The 23,322-nt window shown below is 42.1% G+C and overlaps 17 non-coding genes across 17 annotated transcripts; all 17 read left to right on the top strand.

Moving 5' to 3' along the window:
• The first annotated feature begins 393 nt into the window (after window positions 1–393).
• TRNAV-AAC (transfer RNA valine (anticodon AAC)) lies at window positions 394–466 on the top strand. The gene has a single exon. It is a non-coding gene; the product is annotated as a tRNA-Val (tRNA).
• A 764-nt stretch (window positions 467–1,230) lies between these two features.
• Window positions 1,231–1,303, top strand: TRNAV-AAC (transfer RNA valine (anticodon AAC)). Its single transcript has one exon. It is a non-coding gene; the product is annotated as a tRNA-Val (tRNA).
• Window positions 1,304–1,849: 546 nt separating this feature from the next.
• On the top strand, window positions 1,850–1,922 carry TRNAV-CAC (transfer RNA valine (anticodon CAC)). Its single transcript has one exon. It is a non-coding gene; the product is annotated as a tRNA-Val (tRNA).
• A 983-nt stretch (window positions 1,923–2,905) lies between these two features.
• Window positions 2,906–2,978, top strand: TRNAV-AAC (transfer RNA valine (anticodon AAC)). The gene has a single exon. It is a non-coding gene; the product is annotated as a tRNA-Val (tRNA).
• A 764-nt stretch (window positions 2,979–3,742) lies between these two features.
• Window positions 3,743–3,815, top strand: TRNAV-AAC (transfer RNA valine (anticodon AAC)). The gene has a single exon. It is a non-coding gene; the product is annotated as a tRNA-Val (tRNA).
• Window positions 3,816–4,361: 546 nt separating this feature from the next.
• On the top strand, window positions 4,362–4,434 carry TRNAV-CAC (transfer RNA valine (anticodon CAC)). The gene has a single exon. It is a non-coding gene; the product is annotated as a tRNA-Val (tRNA).
• Window positions 4,435–5,198: 764 nt separating this feature from the next.
• On the top strand, window positions 5,199–5,271 carry TRNAV-CAC (transfer RNA valine (anticodon CAC)). The gene has a single exon. It is a non-coding gene; the product is annotated as a tRNA-Val (tRNA).
• Window positions 5,272–6,035: 764 nt separating this feature from the next.
• TRNAV-CAC (transfer RNA valine (anticodon CAC)) lies at window positions 6,036–6,108 on the top strand. The gene has a single exon. It is a non-coding gene; the product is annotated as a tRNA-Val (tRNA).
• Window positions 6,109–7,710: 1,602 nt separating this feature from the next.
• TRNAV-CAC (transfer RNA valine (anticodon CAC)) lies at window positions 7,711–7,783 on the top strand. The gene has a single exon. It is a non-coding gene; the product is annotated as a tRNA-Val (tRNA).
• Window positions 7,784–7,929: 146 nt separating this feature from the next.
• Window positions 7,930–8,002, top strand: TRNAV-AAC (transfer RNA valine (anticodon AAC)). Its single transcript has one exon. It is a non-coding gene; the product is annotated as a tRNA-Val (tRNA).
• A 547-nt stretch (window positions 8,003–8,549) lies between these two features.
• Window positions 8,550–8,622, top strand: TRNAV-CAC (transfer RNA valine (anticodon CAC)). The gene has a single exon. It is a non-coding gene; the product is annotated as a tRNA-Val (tRNA).
• Window positions 8,623–8,768: 146 nt separating this feature from the next.
• TRNAV-AAC (transfer RNA valine (anticodon AAC)) lies at window positions 8,769–8,841 on the top strand. Its single transcript has one exon. It is a non-coding gene; the product is annotated as a tRNA-Val (tRNA).
• Window positions 8,842–15,299: 6,458 nt separating this feature from the next.
• Window positions 15,300–15,372, top strand: TRNAV-AAC (transfer RNA valine (anticodon AAC)). Its single transcript has one exon. It is a non-coding gene; the product is annotated as a tRNA-Val (tRNA).
• Window positions 15,373–15,919: 547 nt separating this feature from the next.
• Window positions 15,920–15,992, top strand: TRNAV-CAC (transfer RNA valine (anticodon CAC)). Its single transcript has one exon. It is a non-coding gene; the product is annotated as a tRNA-Val (tRNA).
• A 984-nt stretch (window positions 15,993–16,976) lies between these two features.
• TRNAV-AAC (transfer RNA valine (anticodon AAC)) lies at window positions 16,977–17,049 on the top strand. The gene has a single exon. It is a non-coding gene; the product is annotated as a tRNA-Val (tRNA).
• A 1,385-nt stretch (window positions 17,050–18,434) lies between these two features.
• On the top strand, window positions 18,435–18,507 carry TRNAV-CAC (transfer RNA valine (anticodon CAC)). The gene has a single exon. It is a non-coding gene; the product is annotated as a tRNA-Val (tRNA).
• A 3,281-nt stretch (window positions 18,508–21,788) lies between these two features.
• TRNAV-CAC (transfer RNA valine (anticodon CAC)) lies at window positions 21,789–21,861 on the top strand. The gene has a single exon. It is a non-coding gene; the product is annotated as a tRNA-Val (tRNA).
• Window positions 21,862–23,322: the final 1,461 nt, after the last annotated feature.

Genomic DNA, 23,322 nt, shown 5'->3' with positions numbered 1-23,322 from the left:
GACATCACATTTGCCACAATTGTCGACGGTGCCCAGTTCGAGACAAGGTGGGAGTGTCGTTTGGAACCAATCAGAAACGCGTTTTGCGACTTTTGAATGACTCAACATTCCTCGCGTTGGTTTATAAATTTGGTTTTGTTTGCGTCTAAAGACCAGTTGAGGTGTTTTCATCGGGTTTCTGTAGTGTAGTGGTTTTCACATTCGCCTCACACGCGAAAGGTCCCTGGTTCGAAACCGGGCAGAAACATGAGATGTTCTACTTTTGAAGACACAAGAGAGAGAAATCTTTTTTCATTGTGTCTTTTCCTCCAAAGTAGCTGCCAGTTATTACTGCGCTCAGTGTTCTCCATCTAGTCTGCTGTACTCAAAGGTCTAGAAGTGAGCAGTCAACGTGTTTCTGTAGTGTAGTGGTTATCACGTTCGCCTAACACGCGAAAGGTCCCCGGTTCGAAACCGGGCAGAAACAAGAGACTGTCTCTTTTTTTAAGGAATCGGAAAGAAAAATCTTGTTTCGTCGTGTCTTTCCCGCCACGGTAGATGCCACTCATACCTGCCACTAAGAGTTTGCTTCATATGCAAAAGAACCACTGATTTAAACAGAACAGAAAATGACGCAGGGGTTGCTTTTGCTATGGGGCAGTAACAAAATATTCCCGAGTGACATTCACTTTTAGATGACGAGAGAAGAAAGCCCTTGCATCTCTCTTTACATTAGTTTTGTTTGCCTGTAAGGACGGCTTCAGTTTTTTAAACAGTTTCTCAAGAGTAGGGGTTTTCACTTTTGCCTAACGCGTGAAAGTCCCTGTTTGAAAACCGTTGAGTTTCTGTAGTGAAGTGGACATCACATTTGCCACAATTGTCGACGGTGCCCAGTTCGAGACAAGGTGGGAGTGTCGTTTGGAACCAATCAGAAACGCGTTTTGCGACTTTTGAATGACTCAACATTCCTCGCGTTGGTTTATAAATTTGGTTTTGTTTGCGTCTAAAGACCAGTTGAGGTGTTTTCATCGGGTTTCTGTAGTGTAGTGGTTGTCACGTTCGCCTCACACGCGAAAGGTCCCCGGTTCGAAACCGGGCAGAAACATGCGATGTTCTACTTTTGAAGACACAAGAGAGAGAAATCTTTTTTCATTGTGTCTTTTCCTCCAAAGTAGCTGCCAGTTATTACTGCGCTCAGTGTTCTCCATCTAGTCTGCTGTACTCAAAGGTCTAGAAGTGAGCAGTCAACGTGTTTCTGTAGTGTAGTGGTTATCACGTTCGCCTAACACGCGAAAGGTCCCCGGTTCGAAACCGGGCAGAAACAAGAGACTGTCTCTTTTTTTTAAGGAATCGGAAAGAAAAATCTTGTTTCGTCGTGTCTTTCCCGCCACGGTAGATGCCACTCATACCTGCCACTAAGAGTTTGCTTCATATGCAAAAGAACCACTGATTTAAACAGAACAGAAAATGACGCAGGGGTTGCTTTTGCTATGGGGCAGCAACAAAATATTCCCGAGTGACATTCACTTTTAGATGACGAGAGAAGAAAGCCCTTGCATTTCTCTTTACATTAGTTTTGTTTGCCTGTAAGAACGGCTTCAGTTTTTTAAACATTTTTTTAAGAGTAGGGGTATTCACTTTTGCCTAACGCGTGAAAGTCCCTGTTTGAAAACCGTTGAGTTTCTTTAGTGAATTGGACATCACATTTGCCACAATTGTCGACGGTGCCCAGTTCGAGACAAGGTGGGAGTGTCGTTTGGAACCAATCAGAAACGCGTTTTGCGACTTTTGAATGACTCAACATTCCTCGCGTTGGTTTATAAATTTGGTTTTGTTTGCGTCTAAAGACCAGTTGTGGTTTTTTCATCGGGTTTCTGTAGTGTAGTGGTTATCACGTTCGCCTCACACGCGAAAGGTCCCCGGTTCGAAACCGGGCAGAAACATGAGATGTTCTACTTTTGAAGACACAAGAGAGAGAAATCTTTTTTCATTGTGTCTTTTCCTCCAAAGTAGCTGCCAGTTATTACTGCGCTCAGTGTTCTCCATCTAGTCTGCTGTACTCAAAGGTCTAGAAGTGAGCAGTCAACGTGTTTCTGTAATGTAGTGGTTATCACGTTCGCCTAACACGCGAAAGGTCCCCGGTTCGAAACCGGGCAGAAACAAGAGACTGTCTCTTTTTTTAAGGAATCGGAAAGAAAAATCTTGTTTCGTCGTGTCTTTCCCGCCACGGTAGATGCCACTCATACCTGCCACTAAGAGTTTGCTTCATATGCAAAAGAACCACTGATTTAAACAGAACAGAAAATGACGCAGGGGTTGCTTTTGCTATGGGGCAGTAACAAAATATTCCCGAGTGACATTCACTTTTAGATGACGAGAGAAGAAAGCCCTTGCATCTCTCTTTACATTAGTTTTGTTTGCCTGTAAGGACGGCTTCAGTTTTTTAAACAGTTTCTCAAGAGTAGGGGTTTTCACTTTTGCCTAACGCGTGAAAGTCCCTGTTTGAAAACCGTTGAGTTTCTGTAGTGAAGTGGACATCACATTTGCCACAATTGTCGACGGTGCCCAGTTCGAGACAAGGTGGGAGTGTCGTTTGGAACCAATCAGAAACGCGTTTTGCGACTTTTGAATGACTCAACATTCCTCGCGTTGGTTTATAAATTTGGTTTTGTTTGCGTCTAAAGACCAGTTGAGGTGTTTTCATCGGGTTTCTGTAGTGTAGTGGTTTTCACATTCGCCTCACACGCGAAAGGTCCCTGGTTCGAAACCGGGCAGAAACATGAGATGTTCTACTTTTGAAGACACAAGAGAGAGAAATCTTTTTTCATTGTGTCTTTTCCTCCAAAGTAGCTGCCAGTTATTACTGCGCTCAGTGTTCTCCATCTAGTCTGCTGTACTCAAAGGTCTAGAAGTGAGCAGTCAACGTGTTTCTGTAGTGTAGTGGTTATCACGTTCGCCTAACACGCGAAAGGTCCCCGGTTCGAAACCGGGCAGAAACAAGAGACTGTCTCTTTTTTTAAGGAATCGGAAAGAAAAATCTTGTTTCGTCGTGTCTTTCCCGCCACGGTAGATGCCACTCATACCTGCCACTAAGAGTTTGCTTCATATGCAAAAGAACCACTGATTTAAACAGAACAGAAAATGACGCAGGGGTTGCTTTTGCTATGGGGCAGTAACAAAATATTCCCGAGTGACATTCACTTTTAGATGACGAGAGAAGAAAGCCCTTGCATCTCTCTTTACATTAGTTTTGTTTGCCTGTAAGGACGGCTTCAGTTTTTTAAACAGTTTCTCAAGAGTAGGGGTTTTCACTTTTGCCTAACGCGTGAAAGTCCCTGTTTGAAAACCGTTGAGTTTCTGTAGTGAAGTGGACATCACATTTGCCACAATTGTCGACGGTGCCCAGTTCGAGACAAGGTGGGAGTGTCGTTTGGAACCAATCAGAAACGCGTTTTGCGACTTTTGAATGACTCAACATTCCTCGCGTTGGTTTATAAATTTGGTTTTGTTTGCGTCTAAAGACCAGTTGAGGTGTTTTCATCGGGTTTCTGTAGTGTAGTGGTTGTCACGTTCGCCTCACACGCGAAAGGTCCCCGGTTCGAAACCGGGCAGAAACATGCGATGTTCTACTTTTGAAGACACAAGAGAGAGAAATCTTTTTTCATTGTGTCTTTTCCTCCAAAGTAGCTGCCAGTTATTACTGCGCTCAGTGTTCTCCATCTAGTCTGCTGTACTCAAAGGTCTAGAAGTGAGCAGTCAACGTGTTTCTGTAGTGTAGTGGTTATCACGTTCGCCTAACACGCGAAAGGTCCCCGGTTCGAAACCGGGCAGAAACAAGAGACTGTCTCTTTTTTTTAAGGAATCGGAAAGAAAAATCTTGTTTCGTCGTGTCTTTCCCGCCACGGTAGATGCCACTCATACCTGCCACTAAGAGTTTGCTTCATATGCAAAAGAACCACTGATTTAAACAGAACAGAAAATGACGCAGGGGTTGCTTTTGCTATGGGGCAGCAACAAAATATTCCCGAGTGACATTCACTTTTAGATGACGAGAGAAGAAAGCCCTTGCATTTCTCTTTACATTAGTTTTGTTTGCCTGTAAGAACGGCTTCAGTTTTTTAAACATTTTTTTAAGAGTAGGGGTATTCACTTTTGCCTAACGCGTGAAAGTCCCTGTTTGAAAACCGTTGAGTTTCTTTAGTGAATTGGACATCACATTTGCCACAATTGTCGACGGTGCCCAGTTCGAGACAAGGTGGGAGTGTCGTTTGGAACCAATCAGAAACGCGTTTTGCGACTTTTGAATGACTCAACATTCCTCGCGTTGGTTTATAAATTTGGTTTTGTTTGCGTCTAAAGACCAGTTGTGGTTTTTTCATCGGGTTTCTGTAGTGTAGTGGTTATCACGTTCGCCTCACACGCGAAAGGTCCCCGGTTCGAAACCGGGCAGAAACATGAGATGTTCTACTTTTGAAGACACAAGAGAGAGAAATCTTTTTTCATTGTGTCTTTTCCTCCAAAGTAGCTGCCAGTTATTACTGCGCTCAGTGTTCTCCATCTAGTCTGCTGTACTCAAAGGTCTAGAAGTGAGCAGTCAACGTGTTTCTGTAATGTAGTGGTTATCACGTTCGCCTAACACGCGAAAGGTCCCCGGTTCGAAACCGGGCAGAAACAAGAGACTGTCTCTTTTTTTAAGGAATCGGAAAGAAAAATCTTGTTTCGTCGTGTCTTTCCCGCCACGGTAGATGCCACTCATACCTGCCACTAAGAGTTTGCTTCATATGCAAAAGAACCACTGATTTAAACAGAACAGAAAATGACGCAGGGGTTGCTTTTGCTATGGGGCAGTAACAAAATATTCCCGAGTGACATTCACTTTTAGATGACGAGAGAAGAAAGCCCTTGCATCTCTCTTTACATTAGTTTTGTTTGCCTGTAAGGACGGCTTCAGTTTTTTAAACAGTTTTTCAAGAGTAGGGGTTTTCACTTTTGCCTAACGCGTGAAAGTCCCTGTTTGAAAACCGTTGAGTTTCTGTAGTGAAGTGGACATCACATTTGCCACAATTGTCGACGGTGCCCAGTTTGAGACAAGGTGGGAGTGTCGTTTGGAACCAATCAGAAACGCGTTTTGCGACTTTTGAATGACTCAACATTCCTCGCGTTGGTTTATAAATTTGGTTTTGTTTGCGTCTAAAGACCAGTTGTGGTTTTTTCATCGGGTTTCTGTAGTGTAGTGGTTATCACGTTCGCCTCACACGCGAAAGGTCCCCGGTTCGAAACCGGGCAGAAACATGAGATGTTCTACTTTTGAAGACACAAGAGAGAGAAATCTTTTTTCATTGTGTCTTTTCCTCCAAAGTAGCTGCCAGTTATTACTGCGCTCAGTGTTCTCCATCTAGTCTGCTGTACTCAAAGGTCTAGAAGTGAGCAGTCAACGTGTTTCTGTAATGTAGTGGTTATCACGTTCGCCTAACACGCGAAAGGTCCCCGGTTCGAAACCGGGCAGAAACAAGAGACTGTCTCTTTTTTTAAGGAATCGGAAAGAAAAATCTTGTTTCGTCGTGTCTTTCCCGCCACGGTAGATGCCACTCATACCTGCCACTAAGAGTTTGCTTCATATGCAAAAGAACCACTGATTTAAACAGAACAGAAAATGACGCAGGGGTTGCTTTTGCTATGGGGCAGTAACAAAATATTCCCGAGTGACATTCACTTTTAGATGACGAGAGAAGAAAGCCCTTGCATCTCTCTTTACATTAGTTTTGTTTGCCTGTAAGGACGGCTTCAGTTTTTTAAACAGTTTTTCAAGAGTAGGGGTTTTCACTTTTGCCTAACGCGTGAAAGTCCCTGTTTGAAAACCGTTGAGTTTCTGTAGTGAAGTGGACATCACATTTGCCACAATTGTCGACGGTGCCCAGTTTGAGACAAGGTGGGAGTGTCGTTTGGAACCAATCAGAAACGCGTTTTGCGACTTTTGAATGACTCAACATTCCTCGCGTTGGTTTATAAATTTGGTTTTGTTTGCGTCTAAAGACCAGTTGTGGTTTTTTCATCGGGTTTCTGTAGTGTAGTGGTTATCACGTTCGCCTCACACGCGAAAGGTCCCCGGTTCGAAACCGGGCAGAAACATGAGATGTTCTACTTTTGAAGACACAAGAGAGAGAAATCTTTTTTCATTGTGTCTTTTCCTCCAAAGTAGCTGCCAGTTATTACTGCGCTCAGTGTTCTCCATCTAGTCTGCTGTACTCAAAGGTCTAGAAGTGAGCAGTCAACGTGTTTCTGTAGTGTAGTGGTTATCACGTTCGCCTAACACACGAAAGGTCCCCGGTTCGAAACCGGGCAGAAACAAGAGACTGTCTCTTTTTTTAAGGAATCGGAAAGAAAAATCTTGTTTCGTCGTGTCTTTCCCGCCACGGTAGATGCCACTCATACCTGCCACTAAGAGTTTGCTTCATATGCAAAAGAACCACTGATTTAAACAGAACAGAAAATGACGCAGGGGTTGCTTTTGCTATGGGGCAGTAACAAAATATTCCCGAGTGACATTCACTTTTAGATGACGAGAGAAGAAAGTCCTTGCATCTCTCTTTACATTAGTTTTGTTTGCCTGTAAGGACGGCTTCAGTTTTTTAAACAGTTTTTCAAGAGTAGGGGTTTTCACTTTTGCCTAACGCGTGAAAGTCCCTGTTTGAAAACCGTTGAGTTTCTGTAGTGAAGTGGACATCACATTTGCCACAATTGTCGACGGTGCCCAGTTCGAGACAAGGTGGGAGTGTCGTTTGGAACCAATCAGAAACGCGTTTTGCGACTTTTGAATGACTCAACATTCCTCGCGTTGGTTTATAAATTTGGTTTTGTTTGCGTCTAAATACCAGTTGAGGTGTTTTCATCGGGTTTCTGTAGTGTAGTGGTTATCACGTTCGCCTCACACGCGAAAGGTCCCCGGTTCGAAACCAGGCAGAAACATGAGATGTTCTACTTTTGAAGACACAAGAGAGAGAAATCTTTTTTCATTGTGTCTTTTCCTCCAAAGTAGCTGCCAGTTATTACTGCGCTCAGTGTTCTCCATCTAGTCTGCTGTACTCAAAGGTCTAGAAGTGAGCAGTCAACGTGTTTCTGTAGTGTAGTGGTTATCACGTTCGCCTAACACGCGAAAGGTCCCCGGTTCGAAACTGGGCAGAAACAAGAGACTGTCTCATTTATTTAAGGAATCGGAAAGAAAAATCTTGTTTCGTCGTGTCTTTCCCGCCACGGTAGATGCCACTCATACCTGCCACTAAGAGTTTGCTTCATATGCAAAAGAACCACTGATTTAAACAGAACAGAAAATGACGCAGGGGTTGCTTTTGCTATGGGGCAGTAACAAAATATTCCCGAGTGACATTCACTTTTAGATGATGAGAGAAGAAAGCCCTTGCATTTCTCTTTACATTAGTTTTGTTTGCCTGTAAGGACGGCTTCAGTTTTTTAAACAGTTTTTCAAGAGTAGGGGTTTTCACTTTTGCCTAACGCGTGAAAGTCCCTGTTTGAAAACCGTTGAGTTTCTGTAGTGAAGTGGACATCACATTTGCCACAATTGTCGACGGTGCCCAGTTCGAGACAAGGTGGGAGTGTCGTTTGGAACCAATCAGAAACGCGTTTTGCGACTTTTGAATGACTCAACATTCCTCGCGTTGGTTTATAAATTTGGTTTTGTTTGCGTCTAAAGACCAGTTGAGGTGTTTTCATCGGGTTTCTGTAGTGTAGTGGTTATCACGTTCGCCTCACACGCGAAAGGTCCCCGGTTCGAAACCGGGCAGAAACATGAGATGTTCTACTTTTGAAGACACAAGAGAGAGAAATCTTTTTTCATTGTGTCTTTTCCTCCAAAGTAGCTGCCAGTTATTACTGCGCTCAGTGTTCTCCATCTAGTCTGCTGTACTCAAAGGTCTAGAAGTGAGCAGTCAACGTGTTTCTGTAGTGTAGTGGTTATCACGTTCGCCTAACACGCGAAAGGTCCCCGGTTCGAAACCGGGCAGAAACAAGAGACTGTCTCTTTTTTTTTAAGGAATCGGAAAGAAAAATCTTGTTTCGTCGTGTCTTTCCCGCCACGGTAGATGCCACTCATACCTGCCACTAAGAGTTTGCTTCATATGCAAAAGAACCACTGATTTAAACAGAACAGAAAATGACGCAGGGGTTGCTTTTGCTATGGGGCAGTAACAAAATATTCCCGAGTGACATTCACTTTTAGATGACGAGAGAAGAAAGCCCTTGCATTTCTCTTTACATTAGTTTTGTTTGCCTGTAAGGACGGCTTCAGTTTTTTAAACAGTTTTTCAAGAGTAGGGGTTTTCACTTTTGCCTAACGCGTGAAAGTCCCTGTTTGAAAACCGTTGAGTTTCTGTAGTGAAGTGGACATCACATTTGCCACAATTGTCGACGGTGCCCAGTTCGAGACAAGATGGGAGTGTCGTTTGGAACCAATCAGAAACGCGTTTTGCGACTTTTGAATGACTCAACATTCCTCGCGTTGGTTTATAAATTTGGTTTTGTTTGCGTCTAAAGACCAGTTGAGGTGTTTTCATCGGGTTTCTGTAGTGTAGTGGTTATCACGTTCGCCTCACACGCGAAAGGTCCCCGGTTCGAAACCGGGCAGAAACATGAGATGTTCTACTTTTGAAGACACAAGAGAGAGAAATCTTTTTTCATTGTGTCTTTTCCTCCAAAGTAGCTGCCAGTTATTACTGCGCTCAGTGTTCTCCATCTAGTCTGCTGTACTCAAAGGTCTAGAAGTGAGCAGTCAACGTGTTTCTGTAGTGTAGTGGTTATCACGTTCGCCTAACACGCGAAAGGTCCCCGGTTCGAAACCGGGCAGAAACAAGAGACTGTCTCTTTTTTTTAAGGAATCGGAAAGAAAAATCTTGTTTCGTCGTGTCTTTCCCGCCACGGTAGATGCCACTCATACCTGCCACTAAGAGTTTGCTTCATATGCAAAAGAACCACTGATTTAAACAGAACAGAAAATGACGCAGGGGTTGCTTTTGCTATGGGGCAGTAACAAAATATTCCCGAGTGACATTCACTTTTAGATGACGAGAGAAGAAAGCCCTTGCATTTCTCTTTACATTAGTTTTGTTTGCCTGTAAGGACGGCTTCAGTTTTTTAAACAGTTTTTCAAGAGTAGGGGTTTTCACTTTTGCCTAACGCGTGAAAGTCCCTGTTTGAAAACCGTTGAGTTTCTGTAGTGAAGTGGACATCACATTTGCCACAATTGTCGACGGTGCCCAGTTCGAGACAAGGTGGGAGTGTCGTTTGGAACCAATCAGAAACGCGTTTTGCGACTTTTGAATGACTCAACATTCCTCGCGTTGGTTTATAAATTTGGTTTTGTTTGCGTCTAAAGACCAGTTGAGGTGTTTTTTTTTTTTTTTTTTTTTTTTTTTTTAATTTTAAAAATTTTATTGAACAAACTAAGAATAACATACATCACTTAGTAAGGAGATCATGTCCACCATTCTGTGACATGCTCCTTTTAGTACAATATCAATGTAATTGCATTTGCATTTTTCACAAAATAAATTTTCTCTTCCTTCTTAGTCCTTCTCAGAGAATGAGTCCTTTGTGAGAGGATGCATTGTTAAGCTCTTATGCAAACTGTTCTTTATGTCCTTTTATAATCCTCTTCTTCAATGTGATTTCCATCATATATCCGAATTATCACATTCATATGATGATGTCTGTTACTCTAAATTAAATAACTATTACATAACTACAATAACCAGTTAATACAATTTAACACAAAATTATGGCATCAGTGTGTTATCCACATTACTTTTTTTTTTTTTTTTTTTTTTTTTTCCTGCTTATGACTAATCCAATTAGCTTAACATTTATGATCTGTAATATTGGCTTTTTAACCAACAGTCCCAATAAGTTGTAAATTGAGGGAGGCGACCATTTTGCAAAGCTATTGCTCTCTCATATGCACAGTTTGTGTTGACCTGGTTTATGACCTCTTGTATATGTGGTGAATCGGGCGTTTTCCATACTCTAGTTATTGTAAGCTTAGTGGCCATCAGGATGTGAATTACTACCGTTCTAAATTTAGTAGGGATGTCATCCATCTCCATTAGTAGTAGTGCTTGGGAGGCCCTTAGAATTAAGTGTTTATCTATTATCTTCCCTATTATACCTTCACTAGCCTTCCATAATTGTTGAATTGATGGACAAGACCACAGAGTATGCAGGAGAGTACCTTTATTATTGCATTTACGCCAACAACTTGAGGTCACATTTGGGAAAATTCGGTTTAATTTTGAGGGGGTAAAGTACCATCTCATTCTAGTTTTCACCATTGTTTCTTGGTGTGATGTACATCTCAGGGTTTTCTGCGCTAATGAGAGAGCATTTTGCCATTGCTGTGTTGTGTATACTTTATTAAGGTCTTCCTCCCATTTACACATATGTGGAAGTTTTTTCATATGTACTTTCTGGTTTAATTGGTTATAAAAGAAGGAAATTCCTTTGACTTTCTTATTGGTTGTTGTGAGGTATTGTACACTTTCTTTTCCTACTTCCAATGAGTTACAGATGCCTCCTTTCAAAAGGCTTCTTATTTGTAAGAACTTATAAAACTCTCTATGGGGAATATTGTACTTTTTTTGAATTTCGGAGAAGGGGTATACTACATCTTGCTCCATTAAATGCTGCACATTAGTTATTCCGTTCATTTGCATAATCTCAGGTCTAATCCTTGAATTCTCTCCTCTAGGAAATCCAAAGGAATGCTGTTCAAGGGGAGTTTGGCCTTATTATTTGGTTGACTAATTAGTCTTGACCAAGCCTGCAGAGTTGTATTTATTATAGGGGATTTTGTTGTTATCTTTTTATTGTCCGCTATCTGTTGCATTATAAGTGCTCTTAAGGATTTATTACCCTGTATCTGCTTTTCTATGTTATGCCAGGTTTTATCTTCTGCGGAATCCCACCAGTGTAAAGAGCTATCTAATTGAGCTGCTATATAATAATCTTTCATGTTTGGTAGGCCAAGGCCCCCCGCTGATTTTTGTTTTTGTAATATATCTATCGATATTCTTGGTTTTTTATTTGCCCACACAAACTTACTAATCATGGCCTGTAATTTTTGGAAATATATTTTTGGTATATCTATTGGTAGAGTCCTAAATAAGTATAAAAATTTCGGTAAGACCATCATTTTGAATGTGGCAATACGTCCAAACCATGATAGGATATGATTGGAGTATTCTTTTAATTCTTTCTCTATTGTTGCTAATAAGGTAGGAAAGTTATTATGGTAAGTGTCTTTGAATGGGTATGAAATTTGTACCCCTAGGTACTGTATTTTGGAGGTTTGCCAATCTAGGGTATATTTTTGTTTTAGGGAGTTAATTCTTCTTTCATTCATGTTCAATGGCAGGACCTGAGATTTGTTATTATTAACTTTATAGTATGATATCTTACTAAATTCTTCAAATATTTCCATTAGCGGTGGCACGGATGTTTCAGGGTTAGATAGGCTTATGAGGATATCATCCGCGAATAATGCGATTTTATATTCTTCCTCTCCTATTTGGATCCCTTTGATTTTTTCTTTTAGTCTAATAGCTTGGGCCAAGGGCTCTATTGACAGGATAAAGAAAATTGGGGATAAGGGGCATCCCTGTCTTGTTCCATTAGTTAATGAAAACTCCTGTGAGAGAACACCATTTGTGAAGACTTTTGCATTTGGGGTGGAATATAGTGCTCTAACTGCTTGCTGTATTCTTCCTGTAATCCCAAATTTTTCTAAAACTGAAAAGGCGTATGTCCAATTAATCCTATCGAACGCCTTTTCGGCGTCTATTGTAATAAATAATGATGAAAGTTTATTTGCTTCACAATGCTGTAGCAAATTCAATACTCTACGTGTATTGTCAGGGGCTTGTCTTCCTGGCGTAAATCCTGTTTGATCTGCTTTGATTATTTCTGGTAACACTTCCTTAAACCTATTTGCAATTATTGAGGCATACAGTTTAACGTCGCAATTTAATAAGGATATGGGTCTAAAGTTGGAGGGAATTGTAGGTGATTTCCCTGGTTTTGGTAGAGTTACAATGTGAGCAGTAAGCATTTCTTTAGGGAAGCTCCCTCTCTCATTTGCTGCTTTGTATACTTTTAGGAGATATGGGGATAGTATCTTTTTAAATTTTTTATAATAGCCTCCTGATAGGCCGTCCGGACCTGGCGCTTTATCTTTAGGGGTTTTTTTAATGCTATCTTCTACCTCTTCCAAAGTGATTTCTCTGTTTAAAATTGTTAGTTGGTGTTCTGAAATTCGTGGCAGGGGGATATTGTCTAAGAATTTTAGTATTTCCTCATTAGTGGGTTGTGGAGTGTTTCTGTCCTCTATTAAGTTATACAGCCTGGCATAATATTCTTTAAATTCATTTGCGATTCCTCGTGGTGTCATAATTTTTTCCCCAGTTGTAGGGTGTATGATGTAAGCTATTTTAGATTTGTTCATTCTTTTTTTTAGCATATTCGCTAAAACTGATCCGGCCTTTTGGCCTTGGGAATAATGTTTTATTTTAAGTTTCTGTAGTGAATATGCAAACTTATGCAGGAGTAGGTTGCGTAGACTATCTCTTTCTGACCTTAAAGCTTGTAGAGTAGCAGTGGTAGGATGTTTTTTATGCTGGTTTTCTAGATGATTTATTTTGTTCATAACTTTGTTTACTTCTTTCTCTCTTTCCTTCTTGACACGATTGTTTATTCTCTTAAGCTCCTCCCTAACAAACATTTTATGACTTATCCAAGTGGAACAAATGTCAGCGTTCCCATTATCATTGTATTTAAAGAACTCAGTTAGTACATTTTCTATCTGCATAGTGTATTTTTCCTGGGATAGGAGAGATAAATTAGCTCTCCAAATGTAGTCGTTTTGGATTGCAAAGGAATCTTTAATAGTAATTGTGATCGGTGCGTGGTCGGACCACTGTATGGATCCTATTTCAGATGAGTTCACGTTTTCTATGAGATTCCTATCAATTAGAAACATGTCGATTCTTGAGTATGAGTCATATCTAGCAGAGTAAAATGTGTAATCTTTTTCACAGGAGTGTTGAATCCTCCATATGTCATACAGGTCTTCTTGCCATAAAAAGGAGTCAAGGGTAAAAGTTCTGTGTTTTGCCTTAGAGTTAGTATCTAATTGGGGATTATTTATTGTGTTGAAATCACCACATATGATTAATGCCCCAGATTTGGGGCTTTATGTCTATTACCTTCTCTCCATAATAGAGATCTCTTATATGGGCTATTTAAGCCTTTCACATTCATAGATAGGATCTTAGTCCCCATTTTTAAAAGTCATGGAGTGTTTGTAAATTACCTGATAAACTTCTACTTTCTGATATCTAATTGGAATTATCCATAGTCTGCTTAGTATATCACTTAATGCCATTTTTAACATAACCAAATAACACAATAACAACATAAAGAAAAAGATCTGTATGGATGTTCACTGGTACAAATATGCTACCCGTGGAGATCCACACTTAGGATATTAAACAGGGTAACCTCAAGTGGAAATATGGGATTGGAGACTCAGTTCCATCTCAAGTACTACCACCTACTTATCCTTTTGACGATTTCTGCACAGTTCAAGTTTTCCTCTTTGTGCGCCATTCAGGGTCCATCTTTGATGGGTTTTTGTTTGGAGATGTGCGTGGGTCTTGATCCGTAGACATCCCCCAGGCCTCCAGTGTTTTCAAGCCTTCTTCCACTTCTGTAATAGACACGATGTTGTTCTGTCTCTTTATCAATATCTTTGTGGGGAAACCCCATCTATATTGGATCTCATTTTTCCTGAGTATGGAGGTGACTGGCATTAACCTCCTTCTCGCCTGTAAAGTAGCTGCTGATAAGTCCACAAATAGTTTGATTTCTGCATATGGCTCTGGTAGTTTCTGTAGCTTCCTCGCTTGATTCAGCAGATTTTCTTTGGTTTGAAAAAAGGTAAACCTTGCAAGTACATCCCTGGGTATGTTTTCAGATAATGATGAAGGTTTTGGTACTCTATGTACCCTGTCAATCGACATTTCATATTCTGAAAGTTCTGGGATCAATGTTTTGGCCATTTGCTGGACATATTTGCGCAGATGTGTACCCAAAACCATCTCTGGAATGCCTCTTATTTTGAGATTATTCCGGCGGTCTCGGTCTTCAGAATCCACCATTTTTGCTTGTAGTGCTTCCACTTTTTCATCTAACGTATTGTGTGAGTCCACCAATTCATTGTGTGCAGAGGTGAAATCTGCCATTTTATTTTCCAGGTGCGACACTCTGTCACCTAAGTCATCTACTGTCGTTTGCAGTGGTTTGATGAGTGAGGCAAGGTCTCTTTGCAGTGAGTATTTGAATGCTTCTAACATTGCCTTTAATGTCGTTTCAGAGACTGTGTTGTTCGTAGTTTGAAATTTGGCAAAAACGTCAGGTGTCCCTGGCATATTAGGCTGTATTTGTTGTGAGTGTTCCTCAGTTTCTGTGTCCCCAGTTTTAGCCTTTTGTTTAGCTGGGCTGCCTGTGGGGGACCTTAACCCCTCTTGGTACATTTGAGCTGAGGTGCCTGAGGCTTGTGAGCTCTCCGTGTCCTGCAGGGTTAATGGAAGCATGCTTGTGTCTTCCTCCGTTTGTACTGGGGATAATGAGAGCGTGCTCCCCGGAGTTTTGGAGCCTATGCTCCATCTTTCTGGAACCTCAAAGCTTGAGGGAGACTTACTTGGTCTCGGTAGACGGGATGCCGGGCGGTGGAATGTGGTATCTTCCTCCATTGCGCTCAGCGCGGCAGCCGCCGCGTGTCTGTTTTTCCCGGCGCCATCTTTGCTGGTCCGCGGCTCTCTCGGGAAATACTGTCCTATTTGTCCGTGCATCATGTCTCTACCTCCTCTCTTCCGTGTACTGTGGCTTAGAGGTGGCCCTTGATGTTTTCCGGGCATTTTGGGTCGTCTACTGCTATTAATTGCCGTTGTTCAGTGGTAGTTGAGACGGAGCTCCTCACTCACACGGCCATCTCCTTCAGCAGCCAAGCCACGCCCTCCCAGTTGAGGTGTTTTCATCGGGTTTCTGTAGTGTAGTGGTTATCACGTTCGCCTCACACACGAAAGGTCCCCGGTTCGAAACCGGGCAGAAACATGAGATGTTCTACTTTTGAAGACACAAGAGAGAGAAATCTTTTTTCATTGTGTCTTTTCCTCCAAAGTAGCTGCCAGTTATTACTGCGCTCAGTGTTCTCCATCTAGTCTGCTGTACTCAAAGGTCTAGAAGTGAGCAGTCAACGTGTTTCTGTAGTGTAGTGGTTATCACGTTCGCCTAACACGCGAAAGGTCCCCGGTTCGAAACCGGGCAGAAACAAGAGACTGTCTCTTTTTTTTTAAGGAATCGGAAAGAAAAATCTTGTTTCGTCGTGTCTTTCCCGCCACGGTAGATGCCACTCATACCTGCCACTAAGAGTTTGCTTCATATGCAAAAGAACCACTGATTTAAACAGAACAGAAAATGACGCAGGGGTTGCTTTTGCTATGGGGCAGTAACAAAATATTCCCGAGTGACATTCACTTTTAGATGACGAGAGAAGAAAGCCCTTGCATTTCTCTTTACATTAGTTTTGTTTGCCTGTAAGGACGGCTTCAGTTTTTTAAACAGTTTTTCAAGAGTAGGGGTTTTCACTTTTGCCTAACGCGTGAAAGTCCCTGTTTGAAAACCGTTGAGTTTCTGTAGTGAAGTGGACATCACATTTGCCACAATTGTCGACGGTGCCCAGTTCGAGACAAGGTGGGAGTGTCGTTTGGAACCAATCAGAAACGCGTTTTGCGACTTTTGAATGACTCAACATTCCTCGCGTTGGTTTATAAATTTGGTTTTGTTTGCGTCTAAAGACCAGTTGAGGTGTTTTCATCGGGTTTCTGTAGTGTAGTGGTTATCACGTTCGCCTCACACGCGAAAGGTCCCCGGTTCGAAACCGGGCAGAAACATGAGATGTTCTACTTTTGAAGACACAAGAGAGAGAAATCTTTTTTCATTGTGTCTTTTCCTCCAAAGTAGCTGCCAGTTATTACTGCGCTCAGTGTTCTCCATCTAGTCTGCTGTACTCAAAGGTCTAGAAGTGAGCAGTCAACGTGTTTCTGTAGTGTAGTGGTTATCACGTTCGCCTAACACGCGAAAGTTCCCCGGTTCGAAACCGGGCAGAAACAAGAGACTGTCTCTTTTTTTTAAGGAATCGGAAAGAAAAATCTTGTTTCGTCGTGTCTTTCCCGCCACGGTAGATGCCACTCATACCTGCCACTAAGAGTTTGCTTCATATGCAAAAGAACCACTGATTTAAACAGAACAGAAAATGACGCAGGGGTTGCTTTTGCTATGGGGCAGTAACAAAATATTCCTGAGTGACATTCACTTTTAAATGACGAGAGAAGAAAGCCCTTGCATTTCTCTTTACATTAGTTTTGTTTGCCTGTAAGGACGGCTTCAGTTTTTTAAACAGTTTTTCAAGAGTAGGGGTTTTCACTTTTGCCTAACGCGTGAAAGTCCCTGTTTGAAAACCGTTGAGTTTCTGTAGTGAAGTGGACATCACATTTGCCACAATTGTCGACGGTGCCCAGTTCGAGACAAGGTGGGAGTGTCGTTTGGAACCAATCAGAAACGCGTTTTGCGACTTTTGAATGACTCAACATTCCTCGCGTTGGTTTATAAATTTGGTTTTGTTTGCGTCTAAAGACCAGTTGAGGTGTTTTCATCGGGTTTCTGTAGTGTAGTGGTTATCACGTTTGCCTCACACGCGAAAGGTCCCCGGTTCGAAACCGGGCAGAAACATGAGATGTTCTACTTTTGAAGACACAAGAGAGAGAAATCTTTTTTCATTGTGTCTTTTCCTCCAAAGTAGCTGCCAGTTATTACTGCGCTCAGTGTTCTCCATCTAGTCTGCTGTACTCAAAGGTCTAGAAGTGAGCAGTCAAAGTGTTTCTGTAGTGTAGTGGTTATCACGTTCGCCTAACACGCGAAAGGTCCCCGGTTCGAAACCGGGCAGAAACAAGAGACTGTCTCTTTTTTTTAAGGAATCGGAAAGAAAAATCTTGTTTCGTCGTGTCTTTCCCGCCACGGTAGATGCCACTCATACCTGCCACTAAGAGTTTGCTTCATATGCAAAAGAACCACTGATTTAAACAGAACAGAAAATGACGCAGGGGTTGCTTTTGCTATGGGGCAGTAACAAAATATTCCCGAGTGACATTCACTTTTAGATGACGAGAGAAGAAAGCCCTTGCATTTCTCTTTACATTAGTTTTGTTTGCCTGTAAGGACGGCTTCAGTTTTTTAAACAGTTTTTCAAGAGTAGGGGTTTTCACTTTTGCCTAACGCGTGAAAGTCCCTGTTTGAAAACCGTTGAGTTTCTTTAGTGAATTGGACATCACATTTGCCACAATTGTCGACGGTGCCCAGTTCGAGACAAGGTGGGAGTGTCGTTTGGAACCAATCAGAAACGCGTTTTGCGACTTTTGAATGACTCAACATTCCTCGCGTTGGTTTATAAATTTGGTTTTGTTTGCGTCTAAAGACCAGTTGAGGTGTTTTCATCGGGTTTCTGTAGTGTATTGGTTATCACGTTCGCCTCACACGCGAAAGGTCCCCGGTTCGAAACCGGGCAGAAACATGAGATGTTCTACTTTTGAAGACACAAGAGAGAGAAATCTTTTTTCATTGTGTCTTTTCCTCCAAAGTAGCTGCCAGTTATTACTGCGCTCAGTGTTCTCCATCTAGTCTGCTGTACTCAAAGGTCTAGAAGTAAGCAGTCAACGTGTTTCTGTAGTGTAGTGGTTATCACGTTCGCCTAACACGCGAAAGGTCCCCGGTTCGAAACCTGGCAGAAACAAGAGACTGTCTCTTTTTTTTTAAGGAATCGGAAAGAAAAATCTTGTTTCGTCGTGTCTTTCCCGCCACGGTAGATGCCACTCATACCTGCCACTAAGAGTTTGCTTCATATGCAAAAGAACCACTGATTTAAACAGAACAGAAAATGACGCAGGGGTTGCTTTTGCTATGGGGCAGTAACAAAATATTCCCGAGTGACATTCACTTTTAGATGACGAGAGAAGAAAGCCCTTGCATTTCTCTTTACATTAGTTTTGTTTGCCTGTAAGGACGGCTTCAGTTTTTTAAACAGTTTTTCAAGAGTAGGGGTTTTCACTTTTGCCTAACGCGTGAAAGTCCCTGTTTGAAAACCGTTGAGTTTCTGTAGTGAAGTGGACATCACATTTGCCACAATTGTCGACGGTGCCCAGTTCGAGACAAGGTGGGAGTGTCGTTTGGAACCAATCAGAAACGCGTTTTGCGACTTTTGAATGACTCAACATTCCTCGCGTTGGTTTATAAATTTGGTTTTGTTTGCGTCTAAAGACCAGTTGAGGTGTTTTCATCGGGTTTCTGTAGTGTAGTGGTTATCACGTTCGCCTCACACGCGAAAGGTCCCCGGTTCGAAACCGGGCAGAAACATGAGATGTTCTACTTTTGAAGACACAAGAGAGAGAAATCTTTTTTCATTGTGTCTTTTCCTCCAAAGTAGCTGCCAGTTATTACTGCGCTCAGTGTTCTCCATCTAGTCTGCTGTACTCAAAGGTCTAGAAGTGAGCAGTCAACGTGTTTCTGTTGTGTAGTGGTTATCACGTTCGCCTAACACGCGAAAGGTCCCCGGTTCGAAACCGGGCAGAAACAAGAGACTGTCTCTTTTTTTTTAAGGAATCGGAAAGAAAAATCTTGTTTCGTCGTGTCTTTCCCGCCACGGTAGATGCCACTCATACCTGCCACTAAGAGTTTGCTTCATATGCAAAAGAACCACTGATTTAAACAGAACAGAAAATGACGCAGGGGTTGCTTTTGCTATGGGGCAGTAACAAAATATTCCCGAGTGACATTCATTTTTAGATGACGAGAGAAGAAAGCCCTTGCATTTCTCTTTACATTAGTTTTGTTTGCCTGTAAGGACGGCTTCAGTTTTTTAAACAGTTTTTCAAGAGTAGGGGTTTTCACTTTTGCCTAACGCGTGAAAGTCCCTGTTTGAAAACCGTTGAGTTTCTGTAGTGAAGTGGACATCACATTTGCCACAATTGTCGACGGTGCCCAGTTCGAGACAAGGTGGGAGTGTCGTTTGGAACCAATCAGAAACGCGTTTTGCGACTTTTGAATGACTCAACATTCCTCGCGTTGGTTTATAAATTTGGTTTTGTTTGCGTCTAAAGACCAGTTGATGTGTTTTCATCGGGTTTCTGTAGTGTAGTGGTTATCACGTTCGCCTCACACGTGAAAGGTCCCCGGTTCGAAACCGGGCAGAAACATGAGATGTTCTACTTTTGAAGACACAAGAGAGAGAAATCTTTTTTCATTGTGTCTTTTCCTCCAAAGTAGCTGCCAGTTATTACTGCGCTCAGTGTTCTCCATCTAGTCTGCTGTACTCAAAGGTCTAGAAGTGAGCAGTCAACGTGTTTCTGTAGTGTAGTGGTTATCACGTTCGCCTAATACGCGAAAGGTCCCCGGTTCGAAACCGGGCAGAAACAAGAGACTGTCTCTTTTTTTTAAGAAATCGGAAAGAAAAATCTTGTTTCGTCGTGTCTTTCCCGCCACGGTAGATGCCACTCATACCTGCCACTAAGAGTTTGCTTCATATGCAAAAGAACCACTGATTTAAACAGAACAGAAAATGACGCAGGGGTTGCTTTTGCTATGGGGCAGTAACAAAATATTCCCGAGTGACATTCACTTTTAGATGACGAGAGAAGAAAGCCCTTGCATTTCTCTTTACATTAGTTTTGTTTGCCTGTAAGGACGGCTTCAGTTTTTTAAACAGTTTTTCAAGAGTAGGGGTTTTCACTTTTGCCTAACGCGTGAAAGTCCCTGTTTGAAAACCGTTGAGTTTCTGTAGTGAAGTGGACATCACATTTGCCACAATTGTCGACGGTGCCCAGTTCGAGACAAGGTGGGAGTGTCGTTTGGAACCAATCAGAAACGTGTTTTGCGACTTTTGAATGACTCAACATTCCTCGCGTTGGTTTATAAATTTGGTTTTGTTTGCGTCTAAAGACCAGTTGAGGTGTTTTCATCGGGTTTCTGTAGTGTAGTGGTTATCACGTTCGCCTCACACGCGAAAGGTCCCCGGTTTGAAACCGGGCAGAAACATGAGATGTTCTACTTTTGAAGACACAAGAGAGAGAAATCTTTTTTCATTGTGTCTTTTCCTCCAAAGTAGCTACCAGTTATTACTGCGCTCAGTGTTCTCCATCTAGTCTGCTGTACTCAAAGGTCTAGAAGTGAGCAGTCAACGTGTTTCTGTTGTGTAGTGGTTATCACGTTCGCCTAACACGCGAAAGGTCCCCGGTTCGAAACCGGGCAGAAACAAGAGACTGTCTCTTTTTTTTTAAGGAATCGGAAAGAAAAATCTTGTTTCGTCGTGTCTTTCCCGCCACGGTAGATGCCACTCATACCTGCCACTAAGAGTTTGCTTCATATGCAAAAGAACCACTGATTTAAACAGAACAGAAAATGACGCAGGGGTTGCTTTTGCTATGGGGCAGTAACAAAGTATTCCCGAGTGACATTCATTTTTAGATGACGAGAGAAGAAAGCCCTTGCATTTCTCTTTACATTAGTTTTGTTTGCCTGTAAGGACGGCTTCAGTTTTTTAAACAGTTTTTCAAGAGTAGGGGTTTTCACTTTTGCCTAACGCGTGAAAGTCCCTGTTTGAAAACCGTTGAGTTTCTGTAGTGAAGTGGACATCACATTTGCCACAATTGTCGACGGTGCCCAGTTCGAGACAAGGTGGGAGTGTCGTTTGGAACCAATCAGAAACGCGTTTTGCGACTTTTGAATGACTCAACATTCCTCGCGTTGGTTTATAAATTTGGTTTTGTTTGCGTCTAAAGACCAGTTGATGTGTTTTCATCGGGTTTCTGTAGTGTAGTGGTTATCACGTTCGCCTCACACGTGAAAGGTCCCCGGTTCGAAACCGGGCAGAAACATGAGATGTTCTACTTTTGAAGACACAAGAGAGAGAAATCTTTTTTCATTGTGTCTTTTCCTCCAAAGTAGCTGCCAGTTATTACTGCGCTCAGTGTTCTCCATCTAGTCTGCTGTACTCAAAGGTCTAGAAGTGAGCAGTCAACGTGTTTCTGTAGTGTAGTGGTTATCACGTTCGCCTAATACGCGAAAGGTCCCCGGTTCGAAACCGGGCAGAAACAAGAGACTGTCTCTTTTTTTTAAGGAATCGGAAAGAAAAATCTTGTTTCGTCGTGTCTTTCCCGCCACGGTAGATGCCACTCATACCTGCCACTAAGAGTTTGCTTCATATGCAAAAGAACCACTGATTTAAACAGAACAGAAAATGACGCAGGGGTTGCTTTTGCTATGGGGCAGTAACAAAATATTCCCGAGTGACATTCACTTTTAGATGACGAGAGAAGAAAGCCCTTGCATTTCTCTTTACATTAGTTTTGTTTGCCTGTAAGGACGGCTTCAGTTTTTTAAACAGTTTTTCAAGAGTAGGGGTTTTCACTTTTGCCTAACGCGTGAAAGTCCCTGTTTGAAAACCGTTGAGTTTCTGTAGTGAAGTGGACATCACATTTGCCACAATTGTCGACGGTGCCCAGTTCGAGACAAGGTGGGAGTGTCGTTTGGAACCAATCAGAAACGCGTTTTGCGACTTTTGAATGACTCAACATTCCTCGCGTTGGTTTATAAATTTGGTTTTGTTTGCGTCTAAAGACCAGTTGAGGTGTTTTCATCGGGTTTCTGTAGTGTAGTGGTTATCACGTTCGCCTCACACGCGAAAGGTCCCCGGTTCGAAACCGGGCAGAAACATGAGATGTTCTACTTTTGAAGACACAAGAGAGAGAAATCTTTTTTCATTGTGTCTTTTCCTCCAAAGTAGCTACCAGTTATTACTGCGCTCAGTGTTCTCCATCTAGTCTGCTGTACTCAAAGGTCTAGAAGTGAGCAGTCAACGTGTTTCTGTTGTGTAGTGGTTATCACGTTCGCCTAACACGCGAAAGGTCCCCGGTTCGAAACCGGGCAGAAACAAGAGACTGTCTCTTTTTTTTTAAGGAATCGGAAAGAAAAATCTTGTTTCGTCGTGTCTTTCCCGCCACGGTAGATGCCACTCATACCTGCCACTAAGAGTTTGCTTCATATGCAAAAGAACCACTGATTTAAACAGAACAGAAAATGACGCAGGGGTTGCTTTTGCTATGGGGCAGTAACAAAATATTCCCGAGTGACATTCATTTTTAGATGACGAGAGAAGAAAGCCCTTGCATTTCTCTTTACATTAGTTTTGTTTGCCTGTAAGGACGGCTACAGTTTTTTAAACAGTTTTTCAAGAGTAGGGGTTTTCACTTTTGCCTAACGCGTGAAAGTCCCTGTTTGAAAACCGTTGAGTTTCTGTAGTGAAGTGGACATCACATTTGCCACAATTGTCGACGGTGCCCAGTTCGAGACAAGGTGGGAGTGTCGTTTGGAACCAATCAGAAACGCGTTTTGCGACTTTTGAATGACTCAACATTCCTCGCGTTGGTTTATAAATTTGGTTTTGTTTGCGTCTAAAGACCAGTTGATGTGTTTTCATCGGGTTTCTGTAGTGTAGTGGTTATCACGTTCGCCTCACACGTGAAAGGTCCCCGGTTCGAAACCGGGCAGAAACATGAGATGTTCTACTTTTGAAGACACAAGAGAGAGAAATCTTTTTTCATTGTGTCTTTTCCTCCAAAGTAGCTGCCAGTTATTACTGCGCTCAGTGTTCTCCATCTAGTCTGCTGTACTCAAAGGTCTAGAAGTGAGCAGTCAACGTGTTTCTGTAGTGTAGTGGTTATCACGTTCGCCTAATACGCGAAAGGTCCCCGGTTCGAAACCGGGCAGAAACAAGAGACTGTCTCTTTTTTTTAAGGAATCGGAAAGAAAAATCTTGTTTCGTCGTGTCTTTCCCGCCACGGTAGATGCCACTCATACCTGCCACTAAGAGTTTGCTTCATATGCAAAAGAACCACTGATTTAAACAGAACAGAAAATGACGCAGGGGTTGCTTTTGCTATGGGGCAGTAACAAAATATTCCCGAGTGACATTCATTTTTAGATGACGAGAGAAGAAAGCCCTTGCATTTCTCTTTACATTAGTTTTGTTTGCCTGTAAGGACGGCTTCAGTTTTTTAAACAGTTTTTCAAGAGTAGGGGTTTTCACTTTTGCCTAACGCGTGAAAGTCCCTGTTTGAAAACCGTTGAGTTTCTGTAGTGAAGTGGACATCACATTTGCCACAATTGTCGACGGTG

The sequence above is a fragment of the Engystomops pustulosus genome, chromosome 6 (assembly GCF_040894005.1).
Source record: "Engystomops pustulosus chromosome 6, aEngPut4.maternal, whole genome shotgun sequence".
Lineage (NCBI taxonomy): Eukaryota > Metazoa > Chordata > Amphibia > Anura > Leptodactylidae > Engystomops > Engystomops pustulosus.
Note: the sequence above shows the minus strand (reverse complement) of the source record. Positions and strands in the feature narration are given on the sequence as shown.